Below are 25,142 nucleotides of genomic sequence, written 5' to 3' on the forward strand. Positions count from 1 at the left end.
TGCAGTGCTTTGAGTTCACGGCTACTCTGTGAAGTAACAGAGGTAGCTCATACCGCCATTTAGTTCTGCCATTTGCTAGCAGCAGGTTCTCCTGCACGGTGGACCCCGGGCTGCGAACGCACATATCATAATAAAGTCTTTATATCCATTTGGTGCATTCCACTAGCCCTAACCGATATAGAGTCGCATTTGCGTAACTCGGCAGGCTTTTTGTCAGTCGCACAACTACTAGATAAAGATATGCTATTTATTAAACCAATAGAAAATTAACATTTTTTTATATACCGCTTGTAATAACTGCAAAGTGTATTGTGATGTCCCTATCATGGCGTCCTTCAGCGTGTATGATACAGACCCCTTGTGTTAATTTTTGGAAACCTTTGTACATTGTTCATTGTCAAATTTCTACTCTCAATCCCTATAGTATATATACTATAATTTGTTTATTGTGTTTCCCTTCTCACTGTCTCTTTAAGCGTGTGTCTGGTAGCTTGATGTTGATTTTTGGTTGTGCACTTGGGCATTTTGGAACATAAATGTATTAATATGCCCCACACAATTCTTCAGGTTTCAGCCTTACAGGTGTCTGTTAGAATCCAACTTCCTGACATTGAACATACAGCTCCCCAACACCTCTATTATATTCACCTTACAGCGGCTTCACCCGCTATGACAGTTGTTCCATTGGGATCCGGTGGTCAAAATGAACTGTGGACCTTGCAAAACGCAGGTTTCACAGCATCTGGTGGCCCTCTGAAAATTAAAAGCGATTGCTACCTAAGTACATGGCGGTGGACATGGTGGTGGTGGCGGGCAAAACCCAAAATTCAAATGGGCATGTTTGAATTGGCATTGTAAAGGGATGGGGAATATGTATTCCACTATCTTGCTAACTATTTGGCATGAGGGAGGGACTTATTATTTATTTAGCATTATATACGTATAATTATGAAGGAAAAAAAAATTCTTAGCATTTTTCCCTTTAAAAAAATTTTTGATTTGGTTTGTAAGGTCTTTTTATAAATCCATAAAACCGTCACAATAGTCTGGCAACATTATTCCCAGATACCATATGTGAGTCAGAAAGACATCATCTTCATGCTGTTCCCATTTAGTTTTAGCTCTTTCCCATCTATTTCAGCTTTTTTCTGATGTCCTCAGACCTGCTTGTTGGGTCCAGCAGAAAAATATTCGGCTTTCCCATTGACATGCATTGGATTCGTTATTCGGTACAAATACACGAATATTAGCAATTATTCATGCAGATTTTCCCAAATTTGAATATTTCACTATTCGATTATCACTATTCATCAGACATTTCATGTAACTAATTGGGGCAGGTTTATTTTTTATATGTTAAAACGATAGTGGTCTTAGATCAAGTACTGACTTTTGGTAATTTACCAAACTTACTGATAATAGTCTGTACCCTCTGACACTTGTAGGGGGTGCCAGGGCCTTAATCGTGGCCCGCAATGACAGCTGCTGGAGCACACCCTGGCCACTCGCCACATGAAAACAGTGTCTCTTTGTCAGTGTACCTGTCTCTCTATTCTCCGAGCCATATACTGCACTTACCCTATAACACAGCTATATCCATATATATATACATACTGTATATATATATATATATATATATATATATACATAGCAGCCTAGGTAAATAACATTACATGCAGACAAAATCAGGATGTATTAAAGGCATCCTGCAACCCCTTAAACATTCATCCCTGATTTCTACAACCAGCTGTTAGGAGTCTATTGATTCACCAAGCTTGATCTCAGGAGGATTTATAACTTGAACAATTTCATTAAAGTAGATGAGTGGACGCCATCATTTAACACACCCGAGGGTCACTACGAGTATCTTTTAGTGCCTTCTGGGCTAAAAAACACACCACTGTTTTTAAACATTTTGTTTATGACATCTTTCTTGATATAATCCCTTTCTTAAAATAATCCCTCAAAAGGTAGCAGCTATAAAGCATTTGATATCTCCCAAATCCCTTAAAACTTTGAAGCACCTTCTTGGTTTCGCTAATTGCTATAAACAATGTGTTAAAAGTTTTTCCAAGATCACCAAACCAATCCCTTTCTTAGCCTAGTCAGCCAATGATGTGACCAACTGGAAACCTGAGGCAGGCCATGACTTTTCTGAGTTAAAGGAAAATTTCTCAACTAACCCTGTATTGGTCCAGCCTGTTATAGAGCATCCTTTTGTAGTGGAAGGAGATGCATCAGAGGTTGGAGTTACAGCAGTGTTGTCACAAGGTTCCCCATTTCTCACTCAGATCCACCCATGTGCCTTCTTTTTACAAAGGTTTCCATCTAATGAGAGGAATTATGATATTGGTATTTGTGAATTATTGGCAATCAAGTGGAGCTTAGAAGAATGGTGCCACTGCCTGGAGATGACAAACATAACATCACTAGTGTTGAGCATTCCGATACCGCAAGTATCGGGTATCGGCCGATATTTGCTGTATCGGAATTCCGATACCGAGACCCGATACTTTTGTGGTATCGGGTATCGGTATCGAAACAACATTAATGTGTAAAAGAAAGAATTAAAATAAAAAATATTGCTATACTCACCTCTCCGACGCAGCCTGGACCTCACCGAGGGAACCGGCAGCGTTCTTTGCTTAAAATGCGCGCGTTTCCTTCCGTGACGTCACGGCTTGTGATTGGTCGCGTGCCGCCCATGTGGCCGCGACGCGACCAATCACAGCAAGCCGTGACGTAATTTTCAGGTCCTTCTAGGCATTCAGTATTTTAAAATTACGTTCCGGCTTTGTGATTGGTCGCGTCGCGGTCACATGGGCGACGCGACCAATCACAAGCCGTGACATCACAGGAGGCAGGAAATGCGCGCATTTTTAAAATTACGTCACGGCTTGTGATTGGTCACGTCGCCCATGTGGCCGCGACGCAACCAATCACAGCAAGCCGTGACGTAATTTCAGGTCCTTCAGGATTTTAAAATTACGTTCTGGCTTGTGATTGGTCGCGTCGCGGTCACATGGGCGACGCGACCAATCACAAGCCGTGACGTCACGGGAGACTGGACACGCGCGCATTTTAAAATGCGCGCGTGTCCAGCCTCCCGTGACGTCACGGCTTGTGATTGGTCGCGTCGCCCATGTGACCGCGACCAATCACAAGCCAGAACGTAATTTTAAAATCCTGAAGGACCTGAAATTACGTCACGGCTTGCTGTGATTGGTCGCGTCGCGGCCACATGGGCGGCACGCGACCAATCACAAGCCGGGACTTCACGTAAGGAAGTAAACGCGCGAATTTTAAGCAAAGAACGCTGCCGGTTCCCTCGGTGAGGTGAGTATAGCAATATTTTTTATTTTAATTCTTTCTTTTACACATTAATATGGATCCCAGGGCCTGAAGGAGAGTTTCCTCTCCTTCAGACCCTGGGAACCATCAGGGATACCGTCCGATACTTGAGTCCCATTGACTTGTATTGGTATTGGGTATCGGTATCGGATTGGATCCGATACTTTGCCGGTATCGGCCGATACTTTCCGATACCGATACTTTCAAGTATCGGACGGTATCGCTCAACACTAAACATCACTGATAACACTGGTATGGTATAATTCTGCCTTATGTTTCCCCAAGATCTTGTTGAGAAGTAGAGATGAGCGAACCAAGTTGAACATACACCATGTTCCAAATTATTATGCAAATGATATTTTTCTCGGATTTTCCTAAATGGTCGGGGAAAATGACAGTCAGTCTAATAAAAGTCATCACCCGTTAGAGTATACATTGAATTTTATTGAAAAAAACACCCAGTGATAACAGTATAATCTCCAATATGAATAAAAACTCAAAATGCAGTGTTCCAAATTATTAGGTACAGTAGAATTTCTAAACATTTGATATGTTTTAATGAACTGAAAATGCTCATTTGTGGAATTTGCAGCATTAGGAGGTCACATTCACTGAACAAAAAGCTATTTGACTCCAAAACATCCTAACAGGCCAAGTTACATGTTAACATAGGACCCCTTCTTTGATATCACCTTCACCAGAGGTGTCAAACTGCATTCCTCGAGGGCCGCCAACAGGTCATGTTTTCAGGATTTCCTTAGCATTCCACAAGTTGCTGGAATAATTCTGTGCAGGTGATTAAATTATCACCTGTGCAATACAAGGAAATCTTGAAAACATGACCTGTTGGCGGCCCTCGAGGAATGCAGTTTGACACCTCTGACCTTCACAATTCTTGCATCCATTGAACTTGTGAGCTTTTGGAGAGTTTTTGCTTGTATTTCTTTGCATGAAGACAGAATAGCCTCCCAGAGCTGCTGTTTTTATGTGAACTGCCTTGCACCCTCATACATTTTTTTCATGATGACACTCCAAAGGTTCTCTATAGGGTTGAGGTCAGGGGAAGATGGTGGCGACACCATGAGTTCATCTCCTTTTATGCCCATATCAGCCAATGACTCAGAGGTATTCTTTGCAGCATGAGATGGTGCATTGTCATGCATGAAGATGATTTTGCTCCTGAAGGCACATTTCTGCTTTTTCTACAATGGAGGAAAGTTGTCAGTCAGAAACTCTATATACTTTGCAGAGGTCATTTTCACACCTTCAGGAACCTTCAGAGCCCTACCAGCTGTTTCCCCATGATTCCGGCCCAAAACATGACTCCTCCACCTCCTTGCTGACGTTGCAGCCTTGTTGGGACATGGTGGCCATCCACCATCCATCCACTACTCCATCCATCTGGACCATCCTGGGTTGCTCAACACTCATAAGTAAACAAGACTGTTTGAAAATTAGTCTTCATGTATGTCTGGGCTCACTGCAACCATTTCTGCTTGTGAACACTGTTTATGGGTGGCCGAATAGTAGGTTTATGCACCACAGCAAGCCTTTGAAGGATCCTACACCTTGAGGTTCGAGGCACTCCAGAGGCACCAGCAGCTTCAAATATCTGTTTGCTGGTTTGTAATGGCTTTTTAGCAGCTGCTCTCTTAATCCGATGAACTTGCCTGGCAGAAACCTTTCTCATTATGCCTTTATCAGCACGAACACGTCTGTGCTCAGATTCAGCCACAAATCTCTTAACAGTACGATGATCACGCTTAAGTTTTCGTGAAATATCTAATGTTTTCATACCTTGCCCAAGGCATTGCACTATTTGATGCTTTTCGGCAGCAGAGAGATCCTTTTTCTTTCCCATGTTACTTGAAACCTGTGGCCTGCTTAATAATGTGGAGCATCATTTTTAAGTAGTTTTACTGTAATTAGAATCACCTGGAAAACTAATTATCACATGTGTTTAAGATTGATTTCAGTGATCCATTGAGCCCTGAGACACAATACCATCCATGAGTTTATTTGAAAACCACAACAGTTAAATCTTTATGACACTTAAATCCAATTTGCATAATAATTCAGAACATTGTGTACTTGAACTCCATTGAATTCAATAGGAGGCAAAACCAAACACATAAACACCTTCAGTGGGCCAAAAAGCTTCCAAAACAGCTCAAATTAGGGACAGACACCAGGAAAAGTAACTTCTATTGACCAAGAGTACAAATAGTATAATTGTGCAGCATGGATGCACGGGACAGGGCTTGGACCAACATTTCTAGCTGAAACATTAATCAGTAGCAAGTGGATGAGTGACAGGTGTAGGCCTGGTGCTCTGAGAGGCCTGCCAAATTCAGGCAACACACATGAAGGAGACCCAACTTGGAGTCCAAACATTTCCAAAGATTAGGAGCAGACCAATGGAAAAGTGGCATCAATTGACCAACAGTAGACATTTGATAATGGCACAGCAGCAGTCACCATGGGCCATGCATGGGGTCTGGGCAAGCATTTATAGCTTTTAATTGAAGTTTAAATTAAGATTAGGTGGGTGAGGGACCAGTGTAAGCCTGCATTGCTGATAGCCATGATACCTCATACAACAGCTGAAACTGCTCTTCTGCTCAGCCGCACTGAGGTGGCACAAACATCAACTTTGTAGACTACTATTATTAGAAACATTTAAGGACAGTAAGACAAGTTGTTTACTGAGAGTAAGTCCAGGGCCGGTGATCTGGGAGCCCTACTGCTACAGGCAACATGCATGAAGGAGACCCAACCTGGAGTCCGAACATTTTCAAAATTTAGGGGAAGACAACACTAAAGTGGCATCAATTTCCCCAGAGTAAAAATAGTATAATGGGGCTCTGACGACCCCTTCCACTGCAGACACCCCACCAGATGGAGACCCATCTTGGAGCCTCCACATTTCCAAAAATTGTTTGTAACATCAGCAGCAGTAGGAACAGCAGGCACAGAAGTCACGACAATGGTGTCACAGACTGCAATAATGCACACTATTATTATTATTATTTAAATAGCACCATTAATTCCATGGTGCTGTACATTAGACGGGGTTACATCAAAATACAAACAGCACTTACAGTAAGCAAAACTAACAATAACAGACTGATACAGAGGGAAGAGGACCCTGCCCTTGCAGGCTTACATTCTATAGGATTGTGGGGAAGGAGACAGTAGGTCAGGGGGTTGCAGTAGCTCCGATGGTGTTGAGGTGGCCATGTGGTCATTACAGGTTGTAAGCTTCTTTAAAGAGATGGGTTTTCAGGTTCCGTTTGAAGGATCCAAATGTGGTGGATAACCAGACGTGTTGGGGCACAGAATTCCAGATGATGGGGCATATTCGGGAGAAGTCTTGGAGGTGATTGGGTGAGGAGCGAATAAGTGTGGAGGAGAGAAGGAGGTCTTGGGAAGAGTGGAGATTACGTGAGAGAAAATATAGAGAGATTAGTTTGGAAATAAACGGAGGAGAAAGGTTATGGATGGCTTTGCAGGTCAGTGTTAGTAGTTTAAACTGGATATGCTGGGAAATTGGGAGCCAGTGAAGGGATTTGCAAAGAGGGAAAGCAGGAGTGTAGCGAGGAGAGAGATTAATTAGTCGGGCAGCAGATTTAAAGATGGACTGGAAGGGTGCGAGAGTGTTAGAAGGTAGGCCACAAAGGAGGATGTTGCAGTAGTCGAGGCGGGAGATGATTAGGGCATGCATAAGCATTTTGGTAGAGTGTGAGGGTTGAGGAAATGATGGATTCTGGAAATATTTTTGAGCTGGAGGAGACAGGAGGTGGCGAGAGCTTGGATGTGCGGTTTAAAGGACAGGGCAGAGTCAAGGGTTACTCCGAGGCAGCGGATTACCGGGACAGGGAAAAGTATGAATTCATTTATTGTGATAGATAGATCAGGTAGGGAAGGTGTGCGAGATGGAGGAAAGATAATTAGTTCAGATTTGTCCACATTGAGTATGAGGAAGTGAGAGGAGAAGAAGGAGGATATGGCTGATAGACACTGGGATTCTGGAGAGCAGAGAGGTGACATCTGGGCCAGAGAGGTAGATCTGAGTGTCATCAGCATATAGATGGTACTGGAAGCCATAAGACTTCTTGTGTTGTCCCAGGCCAAGGGTAGAGATTAAGAAGAGAAGGGGTCCTAGGACAGAGCCTTGAGGGACACCAACAGAGAGGGGGCAAGATGAAGAGGTAGTATGGGAGTAGGAAATACTAAATGTACGGTTGGTAAGGTATGAGGAGATCCAGGATAGGGTGAGGTCTTTGACACCAAAGGAAGAGAGGATTTGTAGCAGGAGGCAGTGGTCAACTGTGTCGAAGGCGGAGGACTGGTCTGGAAGAAGGAGTATAGAGAATTGTCTGTTAGCTTTGGCTGTAAGTAAGTCGTTCATAAGTTTGGTCAGGGCAGTCTCAGTGCAATGGTGAGGACGGAAGCCAGATTGTAGAAGAGAGCGCTAGATGCAAGGTGAGAGGAAAGTTCAGCATGGACATGCTGCTTAAGTAGTTTGGACGTTAATGGGAGCAAAGATATGGGGAGGTAGCTGGACATACCGCTCGGGTCAAGGGAAGGCTTTTTGAGGATAGGTGTGATTGTGGCATGTTTGAAAGCAAAGGGGAAGGTACCAGACGTTAGTGATAGATTGAAGAGATGGGTTAGGGATGTGTTGTGAATTCCGTTCTCGAACTCCCTCCTGTGGTCATGAATGGTACTTCGGTGAGTTCTGTCCTTGGACTCCCTCTGGTGGCTGTGAGGGGAGCTGCTGGTTCTGAGATTCCTTCCCCAGCTGCCCTCGTTTAGGGCTAGGCTAGGATTCTCTATTTAACTCCACTCAGATCGTTACTCCATGCCAGCTGTCAAAGTTCTAGTACTGGTTCAGATCTCTCCTGGATCTTTCTGAGGACCTGTCTACTCCAGCAAAAGCTAAGTTCCGGCTTGTTCATTTGTTACTTATGGTTTTTCTTGCTAAGTTCTAGTCCAGCTTGCATTCATGAAACTGCCTGGCTAGCTAGAAGCTCTGGGTGTGCAGAGTGGCACCACCGCACCGTGAGTCGGTGCGGGGGTATTTTGTGCACACTCTGCGTGGTTTTTGTAGTTTGTTGTGTTGACCGCAAAGTTCCCTTTTCTATCCTCAATCTGTTTAGTTAGACTGGCCTCTCTTTGCTAAAGCCTATTTCATCCTGTGTTTGTGATTTCCTCTTAACTCACAGTCAATACTTGTGGGGGGCTGCTTTTACCTTTGGGGAAATTTCTCTGAGGCAAGTGAGGCTTTGTTTCCTTTCTTTAGGGGTAGTTAGCTCTTAGGCTGTGAAGAGGCGTCTAGGCAGAGTCAGGCATGCTCCACGGCTATTTCTAGTTGTGTTGATAGGAGTAGGGTTTGCGGTCAGCAGAGTTCCCATTTCCCCAGAGCTCGTCCCGATTCCGTGTTTAACTATCAGGTCATTCCTGGTGCACCTAACCACCAGGTCCATAACAGGGATGGGATTAGTTTAGTGGTGAGAATGGGGAGGAGGTGGGATGGGATGGGGTCAAGTGCACAAGTGGTGAGGTGTGATTTGGAGAAAAGATGAGCAAGCTCTCCTTCAGTAATTTTGGAGAGGGAGGTTATGGGGTTAGGGCATTGGTCAGGCATACGAAGGGGTTATGGTGGTTGGAGAACAAAGACTTGCCTTGTTTGGTCTATCTTATTTTTGAAGTGCAAAGTCCTCATCAGAGATTAGGGAAGTCGGAGGGGGTAGTGTTGGACGGAGGAGGGATTTAAAGGTGTTGAACAACTGTTTGGGGTTGTGAGATAGAGAAGATACAAGGTATGTAAAGTAGGCCTGTTTAGCAGAGGTGAGAGCTGATTTGAATGCTAGTGTTGCTTGTTTGAGTGCAGTGAAATCATCTTGTGAATGCGTTTTCTTCCAACGCCGTTCTACAATTGTGGATACTTGCCGAAGCTTTTTAGTCATATTATTGTGCCAGGGTTGTCTATTAATTCGTCACACTCTGCTATGCATGACAGGGGCGACCGAGTCGATGGCTGATGCCAGAGTGGCATTGTCGAAACTAGTGGCAGTGTCTGTGTTGTGGAGTGAAGCTATGGAGGACAGTGGCTGAATAGAGTCAGAGAGTGTGCAAGGGTCTAGGAGTGCGAGGTTTCTGCGGGGGTATGCATGTTGCTGGACATGGGTGACAGTTGTGAAGGACAGTGATGATAAAGTGAGTAGATAATGGTCAGATAGAGGGAGAGGGGAGGTTGTGATGTTAGATAGGGAGCAGAAACGGGTAAAGACCTTGTCTAATAGGTGTCCCTCTGTGTGGGTGGCTGATGAGGACCACTGAGTAAGTCCAAAAGATGAAGTAAGGGCAGGAGTTTGGAGGCTGCTGACTGGCGGGTGTCAATGGGGATGTGGACGTTACCCATTATGATGGTGGGAATGTCAGCAGAGAGAAAGTGAAGAAGCCAGGTGCAGAATTGGTCAATAAAGGCAGTGGTCGGGCCCAGAGGTCGGTATTTGATGGACATTTGGAGGATGGAGGGAGCGTAGATGCGGACAGAGTGGACTTCAAAAGAGGGTAGGATAAGGGAGGGTAGAGGTGGGATTGGGTTAAAGGTACAGTTGGAAGAAAGGAGAAGGTCCACTCTTCCACTATATCTGTAGACAGAGCGAGGAGTGTGGGTGAATTGGAGGCTGCTGTAACAAGAAAGGGGAGGCTGTGTCAGAGAGTGTCAGCCATGTTTCGGTGAGGCCCAGGAAGGAAAGATTACGAGAGGTAAAGAGGTCGTGAATCACTAACTGCACACTAAAAACGACACCATAGCCTAGTCTGCACAGTGTGCGACTAGGGTGAAAAAGTCATTGGTGATTCATAACTTGTTCATCTTGATGAAAGCTAGGTGGTCTACACTTTCAGGGGGACACAGAAATTGAGCTTGGATTAAGTTGGTATACATGCAGCACATAAACGCATGTTCACATTGGCCATAAAGCACACAAAACCTACAAGAGACAAAATGAACAAAAAACCCTGCTGTAACTAAATAAGTAAAAAGCAAGTGCATTTAAATAACTCAAGGTTCTTAGTAATACTGTTTTTGATCAAAAACAGTATTTTGACCCCCCGCCTGCTCCAGGCTCCGGCACTGGCGATACTTACCTCTCCCGGTTCCAGCGCTGCAGCGTCTTCCATCCTAAGACTGTGACGTTCAGGTCAGAGGGCGCGATGACGTCACCAGTGCGTGCCCTCTGCCTGAGCAGTCGCAGCAGAGAGCAGGAAGACGCCGACGCTGAGGAGTCCAGAGCAGAGCAGCGTCAAGCAACGAGAGGTGAGTATTACATTTTTTTTTCTTTATATTTGGAGCAATATATGGGGACCATCAGAAGGGGCCCATATATGGAGCATTATATGGGGCTAATTCTATATGGAGTATCTTATGGGGCCAATAATATAGGGAGCATCTTATGAAGCCAATTCTATAGGGAACATTATATGGGGCCAATTTAATATGGAGCATCTTATGTGGCCAATTCAATATGGAGCAGTATATGGGGCCACTTACATATGGAGCAGTATATGGGGCCAATAATATATGAAGCATCTTATGGGACTAAGTATATATGGAGCATTTTATATGTCCAATTATATATGGAGCATTATATGGGACCCATTATACATGGAGCATCTTATGGGGCCAATTATTTTTGGAGCATTATATGGGACCCATTCTGTAAGGAGTATTATATGGGGCCCATTCTGTATGGAGCATCATATGGGGCCCATTCTGTATGGAGCAATATATGGGACTCAGTATACTGTATGGGGCCGATCATATACTGTATGGAGCATTATATGAGGCCCATTATAAATGGAGCAATAGATGGGGACATCATATACTGTATGGAGAATTATATGTGGCTGACTATACTGTACGGAGCATTATATGGGGTCAATTCCGTATGGAGCAATAAATACGGCTCATTCTGTATGGAGTACTCTGTGGTGCCCATTATACTGTATGGAGCATTATATGAGGCTCATTATTCTGTATGGAGCATAATATTGGGCTCATTATTCTGTTTGGAGCAATATATGGGGCTCATTATTCTGTATAGAGGACTATGTGGTGCCAAGTATACTGTATGGAGCACTATATGGGGCCATTATACTGTATGGGGCAATATATGGGGCTCATTATTCTGTTTGGAGCGATATATGGGGCTCATTATTCTGTATACAGGACTATACTGTCCGGTTTCTGAGCTAATGTAGAATGCACAATAGATATCACTCACTCATGTAATGTAAGAAGTGAAATCTTTGGCATTGTACTATACCTATATTTCTCTGCCGTATCCGTACATATGAATTGTGGTATGTGTTAAAGAGGCCCACCGCCCAGGGCCCATGAAAACCTGGAGCCGGCCCTGAACCTTACCATGTGTTAGAGTTGACCTCAGTGTGTGAATAAGGGCAGACATAAGGACCGGGTCCAATCTATGGACTCCAGTCTGGGGAAGCCCCCAAATGTAATTGCCAGCTCAGAAAAGGGAGTATGTACTGAGAGTTTATACTTATGTTTGCAAGTAGTATTTCGTAATCCCTGGGTCGTCTTTATTCCAAACTAAGTGGACCGGTTTAATAATAATTTTTCCTAAAATGACTTTTGTTATCAATCAGTTCAGCCATGTCTATCATACTCCTGTAATAAGGGCTGAGATGAATATTTCATGTGTCATCTCAGTAATAATTTTTCTTAGGGTATGCTCACATCTACAAATAAAAAGTAGCTGAGATTTTCGGCCAGAAAAGTTGGAGAGTGTCAGGCGAGTATTATGCATTTTTTTTTCTCAGCTAGTCTCCCCTAGCATCCGTATGCCATGCGAGTACTATGTGAGTATGTCTTTTTTCTCTCACCTTGCATCTGTATGACATGCGTATGCAATGCATTTTTAACATCAGCTTTTGCATACAGTAATTCTTTATGACATTTAAAGCTAGTTTTTAAACTAATAAAACAATCACATATAGATAGAAATATGTCAGTGAGATATATAATTAGTGGAGTGCGTGTGTAGCTTAATGCACATGTATTTAGCAAATAGTTAAATAAATTAAAGAAAAAAATAACATGGGGTCCCACTTAATTTTTTTAAACCAGTTGAGGGAAAGTTGACAGCTGGGGGCTGATGTTTATAGTCTCGTAAGGAGGTAATAAACATGAAGCTTCCCAGGCTATTAATATCAACTCACAGCTGTCTATTTAGCCTTTACTGGTTATTAATAAGGGGTGATCCCCTCAAAAAATGATTTGTGGTCACCTTATTTTTAAAAACTAGCAAAGGTTAGGCAGGCAGATGCAGGCTGATATTATTAGTCTAGGAAAGGGCCATGGATATTGGCCCCCTCCCAGACTAAGAACATCAGCTATGAGCTGCTCCAGAAATGGCGCATTGATTAGATGTGCCAATTCTGGCACTTAGCCTCCCTTCTTCCCACTTGCCCATGTGTGGTGACAGTTGGGTTAATAGTATTGGGGTTGATGTCAGCTTTGTATGTCAGCTGACATCAAGCCTAGGGGTTAGCAGCGAGCAGCGACGTCAGTGAAATGACCGGAGATCATCGGCTATGAACTCCAGTATCCTTACTGATTATCAGCGATCAGCACTAAGCAGCTAAGTGTGTCCGGATAACAATATGGGAGACTCCATGCCATATTTTTCTTTATTGTCTTCTATTGTATTCTGACAGTTCACTCTGTGAATTTACTTTACTCGGTTGATGAAATGTGGGGTTTCCTATGAGATGGGTGTGTAAAAATTGTACAGCACATGCATGGTCCGTATGCCGTGAAATTTGTTTCTCGCACCCATTGACTTTCATTGGTGAGTCTCAGACGTTTCACGTGGCCACACGCAGCATGCTGCAGATTTTTCCTCATCCCAATTCCAGGTGAGCAAAAATTTGCAGATGAGCACTGCCTAACTGACTAACATAGTAGCAAGGGTAATGCAAGGTTTTCTCACATTGCACTTGCAGCGTTTGAAAGCAAATGTGAGTGAACCCTAATGGTAAAATTATGTTTTCATTCTGTACATCGTTCTCCCTTTTGGTAATTTACTTTCATTTATCTGCTTTAGGTGCACTAGCCTGGTACTTACTGCCAAAGTTCAGCTTTTTGTCCGACCATATCTCCATATCTTATGCAGTTTCAGTTCCAAAGTTGAATGCAGACTGCACCTGTGCTGTAAACGTTCCTGCTAAATACTTTAATGTTGCCGCAGGACTCTTATCAGAGAAGGCCACATTTATTTACATGCATAAGAAAGCGCAGTACAGAGGGCCACCACCCAAAAAAAAACAAAAAACAGTGTGGTGTTAATAAAAAAATAAAAAAAGTCGTTCTGTTAGAACACTGTTGAGTAAATACTGTTGAGTAAATACCTAGTGAGCATATATACCTGATGGTAAGTTAAGACGCTATGTGCTCTTAGCCATGCCCAGTGTTTTAACCTTTTCTTTGTTCTATGTAACCTACATTTATCCATATAACTATTATTTTTCTTCATTCCTACTCAATTTCCCAACTTGTCTAAATGTCTCTGCAATATAGTATTTTCTAGCAACATAGTGGCGTTCTGGGGGTACACTTTTATGGGGCAATGTATACTAGCCACCGACTGGGTTTTATGGATGGCATTGGGTCTGACAGTATTATACATTCACTGTGACTTAATGCCGATATCAACAATTTGGATAACGGTCCAGTGTGTATTGGGTCGCCGGCAGGAGTAATCGCTTGGGTAGATGTCGATTACGCGTATACGATTTCGGACTACTAATCGCATAGATTTTCTTAATCTGACATATCAGTTGGTGGCTTTCTCAAAGGAGGAATGCTCAGCAGGACGATCGCTCATGTGTAGGGGGGAGTTGGCTGAGATGGCCATTGGCTGAGTGTCATTAGCATAATCAAACTATTCACTTGAATAAGAGAATCAATACTACTTTGAGCAAGCCCTAAAACAAAGGACCTCATAATTAATGAAAGATGCAAATTATAAAAAAATACTCCTTTCATTGCTCATCTCTCCACCCGCCCCTCCGCTTCTCACTCTCACATATCTGGTTTTCGTCGAACCAATTTATTATTGCCGCAAGAGCCGAAATCCGCAGACCTATAACGCTAGGCTGGAAATTCCGGTTGTGAAGAAGCCCGATGGGGTTTTACGCACTAGGTCACAAAAGGATTTCAGTCCTCATAGTGATAATAAGATGATGCGACATGGACCGGACAGGTTATTGTAAGGAGCACAGGGGCAGGAAAAGTGAGATGAGTGTAAATTCATAATTTTTGTACCATTTTATTTGCAAAAATGTTGAATTTTTGAAAATAATGCTGTATGTAAAACCATTGTAAAGCTCCTGAAACACGTTACATTACTGTCCGATTGTTTGACAGCTATCTGTTCCAACATCTCCATATGCAGGAGTGCTCAGCTTTGTATTCCCTATAAAGGAACTTTTCTCTGACTCCTTTCACAGTGGCTTATCTACAAAAATGTAAAGGATTGGTCTTTAGAAATCCATAGACCAAATCTTTCTCTATGACATCTCCTGTCATAGTAGTTAGTAGATTGTCGACCGGTCCTGCTGATTTAAATGGGTTCCGGCAAATTTAGTCTAAGGCTATATTCACACATCTGTGACAATCACAGATCCAAGAAAGAGAGCTGTGAAACTCAGCGCATGTCCTATACTGATCCGAGTTGAAGATCAGAATTCGACATAGTCAGTGGGTCGCAGTGGCTCTGTGATGAAAAATCAGGTAGCATGCCAACACTTCACATGGATGCATGAATGAAGCCTTAAGCTGGGTTTAGATGATTGTATGCGAAATAATGTGTTTTTCTTCCTAAAAAAAAATAACATTTTTACATCCATATTGTGTTCCATATGTCTGTTTTTCATACCTGTATTGCATCTGTGTGTCTGTTCTTTTTTCAATCATATTTCATCTGTATGTCTATTTTGCACATCTATCTGGCATCCGATTTTCAAATGAACAATTTAATAAACAATAAAGGTTTGTGGGATTGCTGCTCACTTGGGTGCGTCGGGAGGCAACACAGGAAGCGTTTCCATTTAAATGTCCAGGCTGGTTTATTGTTGCTTCATAATCCATGCCACAAGCAAAGGAAAAACAAACGCCTTTCAGTGCAGATAAAGCAAACAGTTCTTGACAAAGTCAGTTTACAGCCAGTCCTGGACACACAGGCTGGATAAAATCCAACATACTGGTTCAGTCTGGAGATCACACACAGGAAGCCTTCTCCCTCCATACACAGACAATGTGTAAAACAACAGACTCCATTTTAACATGTGAACCACACCCAGAGGTGGGGTATGTGGGCAGCCAGATCCACCCATCTTTCAGACTGCCGGTAATTCCTGGTCCAGATGCACCAAATAATCCTTTGTGCTATGTGCACTAGAACAATACTCCAGGTTTACATCACAGAGGACAACCAACCTCTATGATACATACCTCCCTTCGACTATGTGTCCAGTAGCCACATTACAGGTCAAATAAATTTTCCTATCTTAGTGCTTGTAATAGATTTCTGAAAAACGCATGACATACGCATGGTAGCCCATATGTATTCCTTTTCTGCACCCATTATCTTTTAATGGTTGTGTCTTACCCAGAGTCAAAGCAGCAAACTCTCCAAATTTTAAAGCACAGACCATTGGTCCGTCACTCTGTGTATAAAATGTTCCTGTAAACAACCACATTGACTTGCATCAGTCCTTGTCCAGTCCGTATACTCTCAGTTAGGCACACGGACAGCACGTGGATGCTTTAAATGTCCTTCTGAATGAGCCCTTACATATATCAGGTCCTTTAACCTGATCTGGGCAAGATTTTACTATGACTCACGTCTCAGGTCTCGGTGTGTTTCTGTATGCTTCTTATATGAACAGTATATAAATTAGGAATAATAGATACAAAATAGGCAGATGAAGTAATAAATAGATCATAGCTAAAAATAGAAAGATTTGGAGAGAGGAAGAGAGCAAAAGAGGCAGATAAAAAGTGTAGGTGAGAGCAGAAGAGAGGTGGAGAGAGGGAGAGAGGAAAAGCAAAAGAAAGGGAGAGAGAAGAGTTGAAGAAGAGAGCAAGAGAGATAAATAAACAGGAAGAGAGTGCAAGCAAGAGTTGTAAAGAGAAATAGAGAGGAAGAAAGAGAAGGAGCCTAAAAGAGAGGTTGAGACAGAGGGGGAGGGAGAGGTGGAGCGAGAGAGCAGAAGAGAGAGAAAGAAGAAGAGAGACAGCAAGGGAGTGGAGAGAGGAAGAGAGAAAGAGCAAGGGAGAGATGGAGAGACAGAAAGAGAGAAAGAAAGAAATGAAGAGCAAAATAGATGAAGATAGAGAGGAAGAGAGATAGAAAGAGTGAAATAGATGGACATAGAAAGGAAGGCGCACACACACAAACACAATTACAGTATCTTCATGCATCTATAGGGTTTAGTGTCCCTCATTATTGGGCTTCATCAGAAATATTTAATAGAACACCCTTAATTATATTTAATATATTTACTTAAATATTCATCTCGTCGCGCAACTGAATATCTCCCCTTCTGGAGAAATAACATGATAGCACAAATAATAAATATAAAGCACTAACAATATTTGTATTGATGTTCGAGAGCAATATTTATGCAGAACAGGGTGGTTGTGATGTGGAGGAGGTGTACCATGGGATGTGAAGGCTGGATAAAATCCTATAAGTAAGGGGGCAAATTAGTAACCGAGAAATAGGATTGCAGCAGCCATCCGCTGGCTTCACCCTCCAAGGCTCTGCTTGGTTACATATTAAGAGATCAGATCTAATTTCTATCAGGATTACAATGCTGTCTACAGATTGCTGCCAACTCAATGGAGGAGTCAACTCCACAGCACCTTGCATGACTAATAGCCCATCATGAGATGGAAGGAAGATTGGGAGAGGTGAGGGGTAATAGATAAATAGAAGGATAACGAGATGCTGGGAGCTGCTCTATCAGGTAGACAGGATTAATGAGAGGGATAAATAATGACATACACTATGGAGAAGTGATAAGTAATGAGGATGTGAAATGAGCTTTTCAAAGAGGCCGAGATGGAAAAAATGATAAGAGGCAGATGAGACAGGAGACAGGATTAACTCCTTCTGGGGGGGTCTGCAGTGAAATGAGCTGCAGGGGATGAGCTGCAGACTGTTGGGGACTCCAGCATGTAAGGGGTGACACTTAGAGAGCCACACAAAGGAGAAATACAGGCAAACCGAGATACATTGTGACTGGTATCGCATGATAAAGAAAACCCCTCCCTGCGATTGGGGAGATGCCATGCTGGAATGCACAAGATTTGGCCTGTAAAGAGTTAACATTATATTGGGAAATGACTGCACAACGTTTAGCAAGAAGTATATGCGTATAATAGGATTAACGGCCTATATGCAAAATTATAAATGGAGTATTGTGGTGGAATAAACTGGAAGCAGCCTCAGATGACAGCAACTGATACATTTTACACAAATGCTGTTTTTATGTCTTCAAACAAATACATTGAATCAGAAATACTGTGAAAAAGACAACACTGACAGCACAGATGTGGGAATCATACGCGACAATGACTGGTGGCAAAGAGCTGGGTATAAATACACTTGTCACTTTTTGGTAAATGTGCTCTGTAGGGCAGGTATGTGCGTGATGTGCTGTGTAGGGCAGGTATGTGCGTGCTGTGTAGGGCAGGTATGTATGTGATGTGTAGGGCAGGTATGTGCGTGATGTGCTGTGTAGGGCAGGTATGTGCGTGATGTGTAGGGCAGGTATGTGCGTGATGTGCTGTGTAGGGCAGGTATATACAGGTATGATGTGCTGTGTAGGGCAGGTATATACAGGTATGATGTGCTGTGTAGGGCAGATATATACAGGTATGATGTGCTGTGTAGGGCAGGTATATACAGGCATGATGTGTTGTGTAGGGCAGGTATATACAGACATGATGTGCTGTGTAGGGCAGGTATATACAGGTATGATGTGCTGTGTAGGGCAGGTATATACAGACATGATGTGCTGTGTAGGGCAGGTATATACAGGTATGATGTGCTGTGTAGGGCAGGTATATACAGGTATGATGTGCTGTGTAGGGCAGACATGTACAGGTATGATGTGTTGTGTAGGGCAGGCATGTACAGATATGATGTGCTGTGTAGGGCAGGCATATACAGGTATGATGTGCTGTGTAGGGCAGGCATATACAGGTATGATGTGCTGTGTAGGGCATGTATATACAGGTATGATGTGCTGTGTAGGGCAGGTATATACAGGCATGATGTGTTGTGTAGGGCAGGTATATACAGACATGATGTGCTGTGTAGGGCAGGTATATACAGGTATGATGTGCTGTGTAGGGCAGATATATACAGGTATGATGTGCTGTGTAGGGCAGGGCAGGTATGTACAGGTATGATGTGTTGTGTAGGGCAGGCATGTACAGATATGATGTGCTGTGTAGGGCAGGCATATACAGGTATGATGTGCTGTGTAGGGCAGGCATATACAGGTATGATGTGCTGTGTAGGGCAGGCATGTACATGCTGCGCTGGGCAGGTATGTACGTGCTGTGCTGTGTAGAACTGGTATGATGTGCTGTGTAGGGCAGGCAAGTACAGGTATGATGTGCTGTGAAGGGCAGACATGTACAGGTATGATATGCTGTGTAGGGCAGGCATGTACTGGCGTGATGTGCTGTGTAGGGCAGGCATGTACAGGTATGATGTGCTGTGTAGGGCAGGCATGTACAGGTATGATATGCTGTGTAGGGCAGGCATGTACAGGTATGATGTGCTGTGTAGGGCAGACATGTAAATGCTGTGCTGTGTAGGGCAGGTATGTACATGCTGTGCTGTGTAGGACTGTTATGATGTGCTCTGTAGTCCAGGCATATACATGCTGTGCTGTGTAAGGCAGGTATGTACATGCTGTGCTGGGCAGGTATGTATTTGCTGTGCTGTGTAGTATAGAACTGGTATGATGTGCTGTGTAGGGCAGGCAAGTACAAGTATGATGTGCTGTGTAAGACAGACATGTACAGGTATGATGTGCTGAGTAGGGCAGGCATGTACAGCTATGATGTGCTGTGTAGGGCAGACATGTAAATGCTGTGCTGTGTAGGGCAGGTATGTACATGCTGTGCTGTGTAGGACTGTTATGATGTGCTCTGTAGTCCAGGCATATACATGCTGTGCTGTGTAGGGCAGGTATGTACATGCTGTGCTGTGTAGGGCAGGTATGCATATGCTGTCCTGTGTAGGGCAGGTATGCACATGCTATGTTGTGTAGGGCAGGTATGTACATGGTGTGCTGTGGAGGGCAGGTATGTACATGCTGTGCTGTGGAGGGCAGGTATGTACATGCTGTGCTGTGTAGGGCAGGTATGCATATGCTGTGCTGTGTAGGGCAGGTATGCACATGCTATGTTGTGTAGGGCAGGTATGTACATGCTGTGCTGTGGAGGGCAGGTATGTACATACTGTGCTGTGTAGGGCAGGTATGCATATGCTGTGCTGTGTAGGGCAGGTATGTACATGCTGTGCTGTGTAGGGCAGGTATGCATATGCTGTCCTGTGTAGGGCAGGTATGCACATGCTATGTTGTGTAGGGCAGGTATGTACATGCTGTGCTGTGGAGGGCAGGTATGTACATGCTGTGCTGTGGAGGGCAGGTATGTACATGCTGTGCTGTGTAGGGCAGGTATGCATATGCTGTGCTGTGTAGGGCAGGTATGCACATGCTATGTTGTGTAGGGCAGGTATGTACATGCTGTGCTGTGGAGGGCAGGTATGTACATGCTGTGATGTGGAGGGCAGGTATGTACATGCTGTGCTGTGTAGGGCAGGTATGCATATGCTGTGCTGTGTAGGGCAGGTATGTACATGCTGTGCTGTGTAGGGCAGGTATGCATATGCTGTCCTGTGTAGGGCAGGTATGCACATGCTATGTTGTGTAGGGCAGGTATGTACATGCTGTGCTGTGGAGGGCAGGTATGTACATGCTGTGCTGTGGAGGGCAGGTATGTACATGCTGTGCTGTGGAGGGCAGGTATGTACATGCTGTGCTGTGTAGGGCAGGTATGCATATGCTGTGCTGTGTAGGGCAGGTATGTACATGCTGTGCTGTGTAGGGCAGGTATGCATATGCTGTCCTGTGTAGGGCAGGTATGCACATGCTATGTTGTGTAGGGCAGGTATGTACATGCTGTGCTGTGGAGGGCAGGTATGTACATGCTGTGCTGTGTAGGGCAGGTATGTACATGCTGTGCTGTGTAGGGCAGGTATGTACATGCTGTGCTGTGTAGGGCAGGTATGTACATGCTGTGCTGTGGAGGGCAGGTATGTACAAGCTGTGCTGTGGAGGGCAGGTATGTACATGCTGTGCTGTGGAGGGCAGGTATGTACATGCTGTGCTGTGTAGGGCAGATATGTACATGCTGTGCTGTGAAGGGCAGGTATGTACATGCTGTGCTGTGGAGGGCAGGTATGTACATGCTGTGCTGTGGAGGGCAGGTATGTACATGCTGTGCTGTGGAGGGCAGATATGTACATGCTGTGCTGTGGAGGGCAGGTATGTACATGCTGTGCTGTGTAGGGCAGGTAGGTGTATGTAGACCCCTCAGTATGTGAGTGTATGTTTGTTTGTTTGTGTGCTGGGAAGGAGGGCTGTGCAGGGTAATTTGTCTATATCTGCAGTGTAATGATGGGATGTTTGCTAATAATTACACCCCTGCACATGTGATTTGGCTGCGGGCGTCGTCATCTCATTTGCTAAATAAATGTATTTCATAAATCAACTTCTCCAAACAAGAGACAGTTACGGCAAAGAGCTGCAGATGATGGGACCTGCAGATACACGATTGTGCTTTGTGTATCTCCTAAACAAACATGGCTTCCTGCATCTTTTTTGTTCCAGAAAAATGCTGAGCCTTGCGACATATTCATCATTTCATGTTGTGATTTGCTTGTTTTTTTTAATTGTTTTACTTTGGAATTACTGAAATTAGACGTTCTCTTTGAAAAAACAATGAAGATTCATTTAGTCTAAATAAAAGAGACAGAGATTTATAATACATGCATTGTGCAGGGTCCATCCAGTCTGTTAGACGCCGCATCTAAACCCCCCATTATGTGCCCCCTTGCATGTACCTGTCTAGGGGAAAGTCGCACTGCCCAAAGATTGGTAGGTCATTACAGTAGTATCTGAGCTGACTGCACCTTGGATCTTATGGCAATACATTTGCTCTGTCCTTGTAATTACTTGTCATTTTCTACTCTCTTTCTTCTGCTTTTCAGAAACTTTCCAGATATATTTACCGTATGTAATATCAGATGACCTAAAGAAAAAGAAAAAATGACCGAAGTGACCAACCACCTGTCCTTCTGCTGGAAAGGAGCTGCCCAGGTACAATGCCGGTGTGCGAGAGGTCTTTATACTATATGTAATGTGCAAAAACTAAAATATCTCATCCATGTACTCAGCCTAAAGTGACGTCTTAAGTGAATACAGGTGATAAGAACCAAGATGTCTAAGGATAGATAGATAGGTGTAGAGATGGGATAGATAGATCTATAGATAGATAGTGATAGATATGGGATAGATAAATAAGGGATACATAGATACATATGGAATAGATAGATAGATAATAGATATATAGATAGATAAAAGATAGATATAGATAGATAGATAAAAGATAGATAGATATGGGATAGATAGATAGATAGATATGGGATAGATCGATCTATCTATCTATCTATCTATCTATCTATCTATCTATCTATCTATCTATCTATCTCAGCAGATCTATTTAATACATTTACCACCGATGGCCAGTGCTAATTTGTCATCTCCTTCCTTTAGTTCCCCATTTCTTGTGTTATCGTAGCCAGTATGATTTTTGCCCCACCGTCATTAGAGCCAGATAGAGCCGAGCCTACAAAGAGAAGCAAGAGGCAAACCTAATAATAATCCCAATTCTCCCCATCCTGAGCCTGTGAGTGTAAGAACAGTGCCTGGAGATATAGAATTTGCTGCCAGTTGATGGCCATTCAGCGGGGATTTTTCCCATAGGCACAGCACGGGAGAAACCCTCTGTATGAATAGGTTTAGGAATGAGGCTTAAACTTGGAGAACACCTTTTAGGGAGTAGTGAATACCCCCATGACAGAGTCCCTGGATCTGATCTATTCTTTGCTGAAGTCATTAGGTCTGTCCAGTACATTATCAGGATAAATATCGGGCATGTTCCCAAGATAATATTGACATGTACCAAATGGGGATTTTATAAAACCAATTACTTGGACATGGAACAAATTTATCAGGCCATCATTGTAATGACTTGCAACTGCCACCTCATTTTCCTAGCTCCTCAGAAATGGTCCCATACTGTGGACAGACATGGAAGAGTCGGAGCCTAGAGGAGCCCCGTGCCTTACTCTTTCCAGCCTAGGTATGAATGTGTAAGGGCTTCTTACTCTGCGCAATGAAGGCAAATAAAACCTAATTTTTCATCTCAGAACATTGTTTGTTTGAAGAGTCTGTGGCCCCCTTTGCCGATAGCAGGAAATTTACATCCAAATGTGACCGCTTTATGTGGATTTATTTATTTAACCAATGGACCTTTAGCTTAAAAGGTTTGTATTCAGTTTTCAGATCTTTCCCACAAGCGACGTGTTACTAAATATAATGGCATTTTCCTGCAATTAAGTAGATTATCTACAGACGGTGCAAGACGCATGGAAAATCATTACACGTAGACTAATTTTACACACTTTGTGGCTCTGAATATTTCAGATAAATCTTAGGATAGATAATACTTTATGTTAAAAATCTTGTAGTTTCTTTTTTTAAAATTAATTATTTCACTCTTTTTTTTCTTTTTCATAAAAACACCATAAACTTTTTATTTTTTGTGTGGCATTTTGAAAACTTATTTTTTTTCCCTATGGAGGTGCATAAAATCAAATAAAATTAACCTAAAATAAGTGAAAAAAAAACCGTCCTATTTGTAGCGTCACTTATATTTGCTCATTAACTTACAGCTGATTTCTGGATGTAACATTTCTTGCTAGGAAAAATGCTGAAAAAATGAATTATTCAATGCTCTATGTGAAGGAAAACTTTGACGGAATGGAATTGCTTTTTTTTTTTACCGCAGAAAATCTGTGTTTAACAGTCTAAGCAAAGTGGATGTGATTCCATAAAAACTTGTGTCCACAGGGCATTTATAGGCGCTGCCGAACCGGTGAATTTTTTTGGTGCCCCTTTTCTCTCTCTTGGCTTTTATTGGGAGCAAAAAAAAACAAACTAAATAAATAAAAAAGGCGTGAAAAAAATGCAGTTGCATTTTTAAGTGAAGTATCAAAGCTTTTCTGTACTGAAAAAAAGCATAAAAAAGTAAAACAAATGCATTAAACAAAGAGGAAAATGCATAAAAAATTCCAAAGAATATTTTGGTGTGGATACCTGCAATATAAAAAAGAAACGCATTCACACGTCCATTTTTTTGTTTAAGTGTGAAAACACCATTTTTCCTCAGTGTACCTGATTAGATTTTCAAGTCTTTTTCCCATATGCAAAAAACAAAAAAATACTTTAAAATATGGTTTCTCAAGCTTTTCTTAGCAGTCATTAAAAAATCAGGCTGTCTTTGGTGTTTTTTCCTGGACTCATCGTCTTGGATTGATGTAAAAATGGACGTTTTTTTTTTTCTTTTTTTGTGGACATCGGGTTTGCAAAAACAAACAAACAAATAAACAAAAAAAAACCACATGGATATGTGAATAGCCCCATGGGATATAGGGAACATGTGTTCTGTCTGTGCAAAACATGGGTAGAACACGAACGAGAAAAAAAACGGATCTGAACGAGGCCTTAAACTGAGAAATAGTAAAAGACAAGACAAATTTAAATAAATCATAAATAATTAAATTGGGTGAAATCAAAATAGTACAAAGTACTGAACATAACACAACTGAGTATATAAAAAGAAAATCAATTATTTCTGCAAAACCTGGAACTTGACATATAAATGATTCCAAGAAATTCTAGCAGAGAACCTCTGGGAAGACAAAATATTAAATGTCTCATTTCATTGTTCATATCTTACAATTGAATCAATACATTGTTATGTAGTCTGTATGAATTGCTCAATTGTTGTGGATTTTTTAGTTTTTAGTTTAGGCGAAAAAATTGCACAAGTGGTAATTTTTCTTTTTGTCTTAATTGTAAAAAAAAAATTGTCTGAAGAACAACAACTGTAAAATAAATAGAGCGAGTTCCTAACGCAATATAGTCTGGTCACGCCATTTTCATATTTGGCAAGATACAGCAATGTCCAAATGCAAAAATTCGAAATCCACACAGACGGGAAAAAATTAGAACAAAACAAAAGTTCAGGCTTAAAATTATATATGAATTATATAAAAACACCAGATGCAAAGTCCCCCAGATCTAAATAAAGCTGCTTTGTTTTTTTTCTATACATTTTAGTATTTGGCTTTGATCACATTAATCTTTTAGTCAATTTCTGCAACATAAACGCACCAATATCCCATATGTGTTTTTTACCTTTCTGCGTCTAATGCAAGTCTATGGAGAAAATCCGCACAGAAAACTCAATGTATCCGCAAGAGAAATTGACATGTTGCAGATTTTAGTTTTTACTAAGCTGAACTATCATCAATGGA

General features: G+C 42.5%; 1 long non-coding RNA gene across 2 annotated transcripts in view; it reads left to right on the forward strand.

The window, feature by feature from the left end:
• Positions 1 to 25,142, forward strand: part of LOC143813803 (uncharacterized) — a 72,237-nt gene that overhangs the window by 41,815 nt on the left and 5,280 nt on the right. The window contains exons 4-5 of one of the 2 annotated variants that reach the window (XR_013223619.1): positions 21,750 to 21,858; positions 22,819 to 22,903. This is a non-coding gene — a long non-coding RNA (uncharacterized LOC143813803). The remainder of the gene's footprint in view (positions 1 to 21,749; positions 21,859 to 22,818; positions 22,904 to 25,142) is intronic. The other variant, XR_013223620.1, reaches the window with a different exon arrangement.

Source organism: Ranitomeya variabilis, chromosome 1 (genome assembly GCF_051348905.1).
Source record: "Ranitomeya variabilis isolate aRanVar5 chromosome 1, aRanVar5.hap1, whole genome shotgun sequence".
Lineage (NCBI taxonomy): Eukaryota > Metazoa > Chordata > Amphibia > Anura > Dendrobatidae > Ranitomeya > Ranitomeya variabilis.